Below are 12,685 nucleotides of genomic sequence, written 5' to 3' on the forward strand. Positions count from 1 at the left end.
AAAATGTCCTTAAATGCTGTGAATTGTGTAAGCTTTGTAAAGTGAACCACGTTGGAACTCCACGTTCTCAGTTTTATCGCTTCAGCTCAGAAAAACAGTTCAACAAAACAAAACAGCAGATTCTGTCTTACTTTACAATCACTGTGTTATAACAGTCATAGCAACAAACATTCTTTAGTTTATAGCAGAGAAGCTTTTAAATACTCCTATCCTGAACCAGTTCCTCCACAATTGCTTAAGACCAAATGACTAATTCAAGTCTGTGGATAAACATGATACAGGCAGAATATGGATGTCATAAAAAGCTACAAAGAACTACGGCTTTTGGAAAGAAATCAAATGCCCCAGTTAGAAAAGGAACTGGGGACATTTTCCTTCTAAAGATGTTTCATTTCTGTAAGTAACACGTTAGGGGTTGATGAAGTAAAATTCATATTTTGAGGGAAGATAAGAAGCATTTAAATAAAAATTCATTCTCTGCTTCTTTGGCCCACCTCCCCCTGTGCTGTTGTGCTTCCTGCATCTGCTTTATGTGTTAACCAGCCCTCCCCAATGGCAGAAGTACCGGCTCAACCATAAAGATCCAGTTTTCTTCTTCTAGCCCCAGTCATGTAACTGCTCAGATGACATTACTTACATATGACCTTATTAATGTTCATAGCTGTATTACTTGTATTCTGCCTGTTTGATAAGATTATTTCTTGTGTGAGATAAAATCCATATTTCATGACAAGACAAGAAAAATTTAAACGTAAAAAAATTTATCTGCCCTTTGGCACTCTCTCTTCCCCCTACTGTGCACTGTGTGTCTGAATCAAGCATTGGCCAAACCTCCCCCATGAACAGAAATATCTATTCAACCATAAAACACAACGTTCTCCACATCAACAAGACAACTCCTTAAAAGATAACATTCCTTCTTGATCTTATGTGGGGCCACATGAGGCTTAGCTCTGGATTGTGTAAACTGTATAATCCATAGTTTAATGTACAACCCTCTATCTCCAAAAGCTTATATAATTCTGCCTTGACTTGTAAAGAATGGAACATTTCTTGGAGTTTTCTGAGATGCTCTTCCTGGGTTATAATCCTCAAATTTCCCTGAATAGAATTTTCCATTTCTTTCTTAGATCTCCTGATTCATTTGTGTTGACACTTGTATTACCAAATGTGTGACTGGGGCTCTGATAAAAATAATGATGACTAGGTGACTTGATAGATTGACCAAGTATGTAGTCGTAAAGATCAATGACTGCATATTAGTTTAGCTCTAGATATGGGAAGAAGCAACAAGAGGGACCCATTTCCAGGATGCAGGAGATGCAGGTTTGATCCGTGGGTGGGGAAGAGCCCCTCGAGAAGGAAATGACAACCCACTCCAGTATTCTTGCCTGGAAAATCTCATGGACAGAGGAGCCTGGCAGACTTAAGTCCATGGGGTTGCAAGGATCGGACACGACTTAGCGACTAAACAACAAACAAACTAATAAGGCAGGCAGTCCAGAGTTTTTGGCTACTATTGATAAAGCTTAGTCCAGTAAAAGCACATTGAGTGGCCAGTCGATGAAATCCTCCCCTGGCCTAGGAATGAGCATTTCTAGCACCATAGAACAAACTGGTCACAAATGCCTCTCAAATCTTGGAAGAAATTGAGACCAAAAGGGAGGGGACTATAAAAATAATGTTGCCCATCACCATTTCTACCAGAATCAAGTCATTAACCATGGCAGTCGCTGACCTACAGCACTGATGGGATTCAGGATGAAGATCAGGGTTAGACTTTCTGTGCTCTGGGAAAACTGGCAGAACTGGTTAGGTATTTTCAGGGAAAAAAATTGTATGGACTGGTTTCTCCCATTTTCCCATACATAGAAAAGCCCTAAAACCATTAGCTAATATCTATACCTTGAGAGTAGTACTAATCTTCTACCAGACGTGTGCCTGCTTGCATGTACCCTTCACCAAAATCACATATGTACTTGCCTCTCCCTCTACCTCTTTGGAACGCCTCTGAGCTTTCTGAAAAACTGCTTAAAATCCTCAGATTGCCCTGAATAAAATTTTCAATTTCTTTCTTAGACTTAACAATTGATTATTTATTTTTTATGAACAGGGTTCTATGCACATTGTTATGGGCACTTATATTATCTGTTGAAGAAGAAAGTAAAAGCCTAGTCTTTCAGCTGACTTAGAAATACAGACTCTGTTCACAATTATTACCTCAACAAAATATTCTTATTTATAAAAATGAATACTTAACATCCTAGGGAAACGCTCAGCCAATATAACTGAATAGTTAACTCAAAACTTAGTTAATCATTGTCCTTATTTGCAAGAGAATGCTTGGATCTTTTGATATATAGTAGCATATATATCATTATATATATGCTAGCAAAAAATCATTCCTTTTTTGTTGGAAAGGAATTATATATTGTTGACTTTATGTGTTACTTATATGGTGTTCTTACTAGTTACTTCCTTTGACTAAAACAAAAGGAGTAAATATATACTGAACTTCAGCCTAAGCACTGTGATGTCATTTTCTGTTCTTGAATTAACCTTCATGGTATCTGTGAAGCTGACTAGCAACAGTTCGAGTGACTCTAAGAGCTCTGCTTGTGAAAAAATCATGCTCAAGAAACAACACGGTTGTTAAGGCGTTTGTAAGTAATATAGAACATTGAAACTGTTCGTGTACTCACTGCTATTACAGTTCTCTTTGGGAAAATCTATAGCTTTGGAGTTTATTAAATCATGTACATTAGTAAAGCCTATTTTCAATAGATACTATTCATTCCTCTGTGCCTTCTAATACCTGGTGAGCAGGTATTAGAAAGAAGGCAGTGACCTGGAATTTGAAGGAGGTGAAAGGACCCTCCTTCCTAGATAGATTGCTAAGTGTTTATAATAATGGAAAAAAGTTAGTAGTCCTTCTATTCATATGCATAAATAATAAGCCTATTAAAGTTCTATTTCTATCTCTTCCTCTCTCCCCAAAACTGATGAGTTCAAGCAAAATCAGTGAGAGATTTTCCTCAGCCTTGGAAGAGGGTGAGGAAGAAGTTGCTTTTTTTTTTTTTTCACATATCTAGGATAGCAGATGGAGAAGGAAATGGCAACCCACTCTAGTACTCTTGCCTGGAAAATCCCCATGGATGGTGGAGCCTGGTAGGCTGCAGTCTAAGGGGTCGCTAAGAGTCGGACACAACTGAACGACTTCACCTTCACTTTTCACTTTCATGCATTGGAGAAGGAAATGGCAACCCACTCCAGTGTTCTTGCCTGGAGAATCCCAGGGATGGGGGAGCCTGGTGGGCTACCGTCTATGGGGTCGCACAGAGTCAGACATGACTGAAGCGACTTAGCAGCAGCAACAAGCAGCAAGATAGCAGAGATATTCAGATAGACAATCAAATGATCCTTTAAGCATGGACCAGAGGTCACTTTTCAGTAAAAGGCCTCATGAAATAGATATTCTCATGGATGTTCGTTCTTTGTTCTTCTTCTGCCCATACCCATCATTCCTTTTCTTCATCTTCATTCACTTTTTTGGAAGTTCCCTTCCAGATTAGCTTCTTCTCTCAACACATAGGTAATTGTTGCAATAATCACAGTGATATGTTTTTATTAAGTGAGTAACCAACAGGAACTATTTGTGGGATTTGGATAGTTAAGGATTTTATTGTCATTCTTATTCCTCATGTATTCTTAGATTTCTGATTGTTGGCTCTGTAATTTTGTTACATGAGGGCTCCAAGTATTTTATTATTAGCTCTTATCTCTGTTCCCTTTTATACTTATTCCCTTGGCAATTGCTTCCAACCTCATATTTTCAACTGATGGGTTATACTTAGCTAGTTCTCGAAAAAGTTAATAGACTGAATTGCTTGCATGCTCAGTTGTGTCTGACTCTTTGCAACCTCGTGGACTATAGCCTGCCAGGCTCCACTGTCCATTGAACTCTCCATCCAATCTCACGTGTTGATTTCTCAGCTCCCATAACCTGAGAATATAACCACATTGAGAGACAAGGTCTTTAAAAGGGTGATTAGGTTAAAATAAGGTTATGAGCATAGGGGTCTAATCCAACAGGACTGGTCCTGATAGGAAGAGAAAGAAACACCAGAGTGTACAGTAAAGAAAAAAGGCCATGTGAGGACACAGAAAGAAGGCAGTGACCTGGAATTCGAAGAAAAAGCTCTCAGAAGAATCCAGTTCTATGTTAATATCTGAATATGCCCCCTCCAAATTCCTATGTGAAATCCTAATCCTGATGATGGTGATGTTAGGAGATGGGGCATTTGGGAGGTAATTATGTCATGAAAACAGAACCTTCATGAATGGGATTGGTGCCCTTAAAAAAGACACCCCAGTGAACTTGCTGCCCCTTGCACCATGTGAGGACAGACGAAGTCAACAGTCTGACATCAAAAGGATTCACCAGAACCCAACTGTGCCTGCACCCTGATCTTAGATTTCCAGCCTCCAGAATGGTGTAGTTACAAGAAAGCAGCCTGAATGGACTAAGACACCTGCTGACAGCTTGATCTAGCACTTCTCATCTTTAAAACTGTGAAAAAATTAACTTCTAAAAAAAAAAAGTTTCCTTTGTTTAAGCCACACAGTCTGTGGCATTTTGTCATGGCAACTCTAGAAAACTACTACTAATAATAAACCATAGCTTCAGTTCAGCTCAGTCACTGAGCTGTGTCCTACTCTTTGCGATCCCATGGACTGCAGCACGCCAGGCCTCCCTGTCCATCACCAACTCCCAGAGATTACTCAAACTCATGTCCCTCAAGTTGGTGATGACATTCAACCATCTCTTCCTCTGTCGTCCCCTTCTTCTCCCACCTTCAATCTTTCCCAGCGTCAGGGTCTTTCCAATGAGTTGGTTCTTGCATTAGGTGGCCAAAATATTGGAGTTTCAGCTTCAGTATCAGTCCTTCCAATGAATATTCAGGACTTATTTCCTTTAGGATGGACTGGTTGGATCTTCTTGCAGTCCAAGAGACTCTCAAGAGTCTTCTCCAACACCACAGTTCAAAAGCATCAATTCTTCAGCACTCAGCTTTCTTTATAGTCCAATTCTCACATCCATACATGACTACTGGAAAAGCCATAGTTTTGACTAGACGGACCTTCGTTGACAAAGTAATGTCTCTGCTTTTTAATATGCTGCCTAGGTTGGTCATAGCTTTTCTTCCAAGAAGCAATCATCTTTTAATTTCATGGCTGCAGGCACCTCCTCTGCCTGGTATCCTGAAGTGCCTTTCTGATATTGACCACCTGGTTTAACCTGTGTCGGACTCCACAGACATGGTCCCCAACAGGACTATCCTCACTTCAAACACCAGCCCCACTTTAGGGTCTCCAGGTCACCCACAGTTCTGTCCAACTGGATACAATTCAGGGGTTCTTAGCGTCACCCACCCAGTTTTAATAATTTGCTAGAATGGCTCAGAGACCTCAGGGAAGTATATGATTACAGCTTTATTATGTATGATACAAACCAGAGCTAGCCTATTGAAGAGGCACATTGGGCAAGGTCTAGAAGGGTTCCGAATGCATACCTTCTGTGCCCTCTCTTCCTATGAATTAATACTTGTCATATTCCCACAATGGCTTCACTAGTCAGAAAGCCCCAGAGCTTCGGCATCCAGGACTTTTATTGGGATTTCACTCTACAAGCATGATTGATTAAATCATTGGCCATATGATTGAACTCAATCTCTTATCTCAATTTCCTATTCATGTGACTGTTCTTTCTGGTAATCAGCCCAAATCCTGAGTCACCTCATCTCTTAGCATAAATTCAGATGTGATCCCATAGACTCCTGAATAGCAAGATACTATCACTTGGGAAATTCCAAAGATCCAGTCTCACTTCAGGAGCCAGGGATAAATGCCAGTCACATTCTTTATTTTACAACAGCAATCTTTGACTTTATCCTTATTTTGTGAAATAATACTCAGTTTCTATATCGAATGTGCTATGACTGTGCTAAGTTGCTTCAGTCGTGTCGCCTCACAACACTATGGACCATATCCTGCCAGGCTTCTCTGACCATGGGATTCTCCAGGCAAGAATATGGGAGAGGGTTGCCATTCCCTCTTCCAGGGGATCTTTTCGACCCATGGATTGAACCCTTGTCTCCTGCCTCTCCAGCATTTGCAGGTGGGTTCTTTATGACTAGCACCACCTGGGAAACTCTCTATATTGAAAAAAGTTCTTAGATAATCTGATAATTCTTAGACAATGTTTCTTATTTCCAAGTTAGTTCAGATTTTATTATGCCTTGCTTAGACTACTGCAATGACTTCCAAAATAATTATTTAACTTTCATTTGTCTCTGGCCCTATTCTAAATACCACAGTCAAATTAATATTCAAGGCAAAATTTTAATTGTTTTGCTACATTTCCAAAACCCCTCTGCTTTTTAAAAATAAGTCTTGTTTTTTCAATAAAGCTCTTGTCCATTTGACCTTCCCACACAGCTCCAGCCTTAGCTGGAAAATGAATTGCTACCTAATTTTTACAGACATACTACAGGAAACATTGAAGAATGTTTACTATTGTGACTTTAGAATCAGGTAGATCTTGATTCAACAAGAAAGACTGAACTTATTTACTAGCTATTTCACCTTGCTCCAATGACTTAACCTCTCTGTGCCTTGGATCTATTTTATTAAAGGATATAATGCTTACTTCATAGGACCACTTCAGAGATTAAATGACATAGTGTATTTATTAGAATGTCTGGCACTTAGAAAAATGTAAACCACTGGCAGCTACTTTTATTTTTATTTTGTTCTTCTAGAATGCCTTTTCTCCATCCCCACAGGGGAGTTCCTACCCATCTTGCTAGATTCAATTCAAAGATTTCCTCCTTTCTGAAGTTCTCCCTAATTTTCCCCCCACCCCCCAACCAGATATGAGTTCTTTCTTTAAAATGACATAGCATTCTCAGTTCTTCTCAGGTAATTTTCAGGATGTCTTGCTTATGATGTCAATGTTATAATGTCCTTATTCTGCCCTCTCACAATGTTGGGTTATATGACCATTGAAAACAAAGGTTTTTCAATGCATCTTAAATTTCCCATGGCACTCTGCATAATCCTCACACTTGATGGTCACTGTCTTGTGTCTGACATTTTGCAGCTCCATGGACTGTAGCCTGCCAGGCTCCTTTGTCTGTGGAATTCTCCAGGCAAGAATACTAGAGTGGGATGCCATTCCCTTCTCCAGGGGATCTTCCTGACCCAGGGATTGAACTGGGATCTCCTGCATTGCAGGCAGATTCTTTACCAGCTGAGCCACCAGTGAAACCCTGTGGATTGAAGTCTTTGTTGGATTGAGTCATCTGTAACTCAAAATTTGTGAAATACTTTTTCATATGAAATATATTAACTTAAATATTAGAACTAAAAATTGCAGGAGTATCTTATTCTCTTATGGTAACAACTATGTTTTCTTTCCTTTTTTTTTCCCCCTTAATAGTATTGTTAATGTCATAATTTTTCTGTGAATCTTTTGCTTTCAATGCATACATACCCATAAACAGAAAAGCTATTTATTTTTTAATATCTACTACATATATGGCTTTATTTCTAATTTTCAATTTTTTTAAATTGGGAGGATAGCATGCACCCATACAGATGCAAAAATAAGATTTTGAAAAGTTAAGTAAACTTCCCTAGGTTGCTTAATAAGTGAGTCACAGAGCCAGATTTCAAATGCAGGTCCATCTGACCTTAAAACCCATCCCATTTCCAACATTCGTTATACTGCCTCTTGGCAAAATTCCTGCATACTTTTGTACAACACATGTAAAGGAAACAACCTCTAGGCTAAAGACTGAGTTAAACCACTGAAAACAAACCAGTCAGGGGAGTGAGTGACAAAATAAAAACAGAAATGTGGTTATGCTTCCCAGGGCTCACAGTGATATTGTGTGGACATGAAGTGATTAAATACCTGCACCCTATAAGAAAGGCTGAATTCACTCCAGGAACACAGGGCTCATGTCTTGGGCATAGCCTTGGCTGAGAGCCAAGCTGCAGGAACGTTAACACAATGGAGATATTGATTGAAAATCATCTCTGAGCTGGAAGCACTATGTTCAGTTAGAACATGTAGGAAGGAGACTGGCTTTCTTAGGATGGTAATTTGGTAAAGGCTTCCCGGGTGGCACAACGGTGAAGAATCTGCCTGCCAAAGAAGGAGATGCAAGAGATGTGAGTTCGATCCCTGGATTGGGAAACTTCCTGGAATTGGAAATGGCAACCTACTCCAGTATTCTTACCTATAAAATGCAGGGACAGAGGAGCCCAGAGAGCTACAGTCTATTGGAGTCACAAGGATTCGGACATGACTGAGCATGACTGAGCAACTGAGCACAATTTGGTAAATGTGATTAATATTGATGACATTTTAAGCATGGTAGCTGAAGCTTGTGAATTGCTGGGCCATTTGTGGCAGCAATGTCTGTCTCTGGTTTTAACATATTGAGTCTGTATTCCAGAACATTGAAAATACTGTTTGAGCAGTGTTAGAGATCCAGTGGGATATGGCAGGTCTACTTCACAATCAAGTCTGTGGGAATCTTTATTTATGGTTATATATGCATGAGTGAATGAGCAGTGTTAAGTTAAGCAATGTTAAGATGCACTTGTGATCAGCACACTCAGACAGTAGAAGATAACCCTTGTCTATAAATGTTATGCACTCCAGGGGGTGCCATCAGGCAGGCTCAAGTGCTTAAGTGTATATAAAAGTCCATCCCAGGGACTGCCCATATGAGACTTCCTAAACAACTGAGGCTTCCCAGATGGTGAAGTGGTAAAGAATCCGCCTGCCATTGCAAGAGATGCAGAGACGTGGGTTCAATCCCTGGGTCTGGAAGATCCCCAGAGGAGGAAATGGCAACCCACTTCAGTATTCTTGCCTCGAGAATCCCATGGACAGAAGAGCCTGGCAGACTACATCAGTCCATAGGGTCCCAAAGAGTCAGACACGAGTGAGCACGCAGGCAAGCAACTGAAACTAAACTCCTTCTGAGAGAGCAACTGTCACCCCATAGACATTTAGGCTCTCCCTGACCCAGCAAATAAAACTCACATCCAATTCTGGTGGTCCTAATTCTAATCCAAGAAAACCCAATGGCATTTTCTCCTGGGGTCACATGAGATGTGAAGAGGTTCTCATGCAAAAGACAAACCCATTAGAAACTGCCTCTTTCACTTAACTCAAAATGAAAAGTTTGCATAGTCAGACAAGTAGTGCAGACTCCACCTCTTGACAGGATGTCAAGCTGTCCAGTGACTGTGTATTCAACTAATTCTTCCTAGTGAGCAAACAAACTGTGTTTATATAAGGCACTAGGCAGATGAAGCTAAAACATACCATTCTTATTTCACTTCACAAATATCTTTGTCTCACAACATTTTCTCGCAACATTATATACTAACACTTCTTCAAGAAGACAATTTAAATTGATGTCTTAAAAGTACTCTGTAAGAACTGAGTCATTTTATACTACTTAGACCACTCAACTTATTCTTTTCTCTATTGTACAGGCTTTTATTCTGTCTAAATTCCTTCTGAAAACCCTTGATTAACTCTTTATTGACTGTGGGAAAATCTCCCTTTTAAAGTATATTTGTTTTGGTTGAGACATAAATTCTTGTTGGATTTCCAGTTTTGACAATGCGATATAGAGATGGTTCTACATTGGGCTGTCTCTGAAAGATTGCTCCTAACACCAAAAAAAGTACACATACAACATAGGCAAAATTAAATACGTTTGTAGAGAGTTGGGGAAATAGCATAAATAAAATTAATTCCTCGCTCAAGAGCCAAGCGTCAATCCTTTGTTTTAAAAGCTGATAAATCAGGTAATTAAAGTGTCTTTTCAATATCATGAAGCTAACTACTATGAGAACCAAAAACTAATATAATTAACTATTGCATGGTGGTGGCAAGAAGAAAGGAAAGGAAGGAGAACAGAAATGAAGCAGGAGAGGCTTATTTCTTACGGCCTTATAGTGGATAGTCAGTTGATATCTATCAAAATAAAAAGTTAAATATGTTATATTAAATTATAGCTACAGAAATAACTGCTCAGTGTTACTTAGTGTTTTTCATTCTGAATTCCCTTTAGGGTGCATAGTTCGTTAGCGACTGCAGCAGCAAATATTAATAATTTAATCCTTGTAAAACCAACAACAAGCAATATTCTTTGTCTTACATACATATACACACACAGAGTGGGAAAACCTCTAAACACACAACTTAAAAAAACCGAAGGCACAAGATCAATAAATTTGGTCTTAACATAAAAAATAAGAACATGTGCAATCAGTTCAGAAAAAAATCTGCTACACATATAATAAAAATCACTTTTCATTTTTTAAAAATGCTCCATAAATCCACATCTTATTTATTTCTCTATATTTTTGGCCATGCTACACAGCTTATAGGATCTTAGTTCCCTGATCAGGGATTGAACACCCACCCTTGGCAGTGAAAGTGCCAAGTACTAACCACTGGACCACCAAAGGACGCCCATACAAATCCATATTTTAGAATCTAACAACTGAATCAAGAAAAATGGTAAAGAACAAGAGAAGGTAATGGGAGATGAGTTGAAAAAATTTACTATATAGTAAATAGCAAATTACTGTGTGTAGTAAATGACATGATATCATGAATATTATATAATTTATAGCACTAGATGAGAAGGGGCCAGTGGGACAGTAGGGCAGAGAGAGAGAGAAGGAGCAGCCAGAGCTGAGGCTGGGAGTGGGTAAGGGTGCCCGCCGGTGCCTTGCAGGGGCTTTGGAAACCACTTGTTTGAGGGGAGGAGACTTAACCCAGTGGAAGGAATGATAGATTTTGATATCCAGCTCTGGCTGTGAGGTTTAAAAGTGATGATGGGGAAGCAAATGGAGAAACAAAAAATACAAATGACTCTAAAAGTCAAATTAAGAGAAATACAAATTTAAGCAATAGTAATAAACCATTGTCTTTCATCATATTGGCAAAGATTAAAGAACAAAACAAACAAAAATGATGAACGACTATGGCCAAGGGGCACAGAAACAGACACTATTACTTTTCTGTTGCAAGTTAAATTGGCTTGATAGTAACTAACAAAATAAAAAAACGCGCCAATATTTTGATCCTACAATTCCATTTCTATCATATCCTATTGATTTAACAGATTTCCTAATAGTGTGTATATATAGTTATACACGGGCTTCCCAGGTGGCGCTAGTGGTAAAGAACCCACCTGTCAATGCAGGAGATGCAGGAGACTTGAGTTGAATCCCTGGGTCTGGAAGATCCCTTGGAGGAGGACATGGCAACCCACTCCAGCATTCTTGGTGGAGAATCCCCAAGAATCTCCACGGACGGAGGAGCCTGGAGGGCTACAGTCCATCAGGTCGCAAAGAGCTGGACATGACTAAAGTGACTTAACACACACGTATGCGTAATAATATACACATGTACATAAACAAGGATATTAACTGTGTCAAAAAATGTTGGAGTTATTCAAAAAGTCTATGGGTTATGAGATTGGTAAAGCAAGTTACAAAAATACATACAATGGAATATTTTATTTTAAGAAATTATAATTACTAATATATTTGAATTTCTTTTCACCAATTTTGGTGTGTATGTGTGTGTGTGTGTGCGCATCTTATTTCCACCCTTTTCCTTTGCTTCTCTTTATCCTCTTTTCCTTTGCTCTATTTAGTTAATTTAGTTTACTTTTATCGCTCTCCACTCCACCCCTTCATGAGCTTGGAAACTGTTCATTCTATTTCTGTCCTTTAAGTGGCTTTCCTTAAAATCTCCATTAGTCCAAAATGGCCTCCAACTCTTCTCCAACTTGCAAGTATTTGAGAACACATGACACTAATCATCACCTCTTTCCCTTCTTCCTTGCACTCTGTTGCACTTATAAACATACTTACAATATAAATCAGATTGTTCGCAGCACCAGATTTTGGGTTGCTAATTCTTCTTTGCTCCATATGCTGATTTATGTCTTGTTTTCTCCCGTGGTTGTGGTTTTAAGGTTGTGAACTTCTTCAGGGGCTTTTCATGTGCTCCGTTCGTGTTTGTATTCTCAGAAGATAGTTCGGCTTTGAATTCTGCCAGTACCTCTGGGCTTAACTCGTCTGAGTGTTTGGCCTTAGGGTACTAGCTCCCCACACAGGCTAAATATATATGAGCCCCTCTATCCCATATGGAACAGGCTGGCTTTCAGTTTCAGTGAAGTGAGGTAAAAGTCACTCCGTCGTGTCTGACTCTTTGCAATCCCATGGACTATACAGTCCATGGAATTCTCCAGGCCAGAATACTGGACTGGGTAGCCTTTCCATTCTCCAGGGGATCTTCCCAACCCAGGAATTGAACCTGGGTCTCCTGCATTGCAGGTGGATTCTTTACCAACTGAGCTGGGAGGGAAGCCCAGTTTCATGCTGGTCCCTTTGTCTTTTGTCACCAGTAGTTCCAGGTAAACAGCAATGTTCCCTGGCTGCTGTACTGGGCTGACGGATTTTTTTCTAGTTCCTTTTGAAACAACAGCAAAGATATCTTTTGCAGCCCCACCCATATGCAAAGTTCCCTGCATCCATTCTCTTTCCAAGACTGGTCTCTCAGTCTTGATAAATC

This window comes from Bos taurus, chromosome 14 (genome assembly GCF_002263795.3).
Source record: "Bos taurus isolate L1 Dominette 01449 registration number 42190680 breed Hereford chromosome 14, ARS-UCD2.0, whole genome shotgun sequence".
Taxonomy (NCBI): Eukaryota; Metazoa; Chordata; class Mammalia; order Artiodactyla; family Bovidae; genus Bos; species Bos taurus.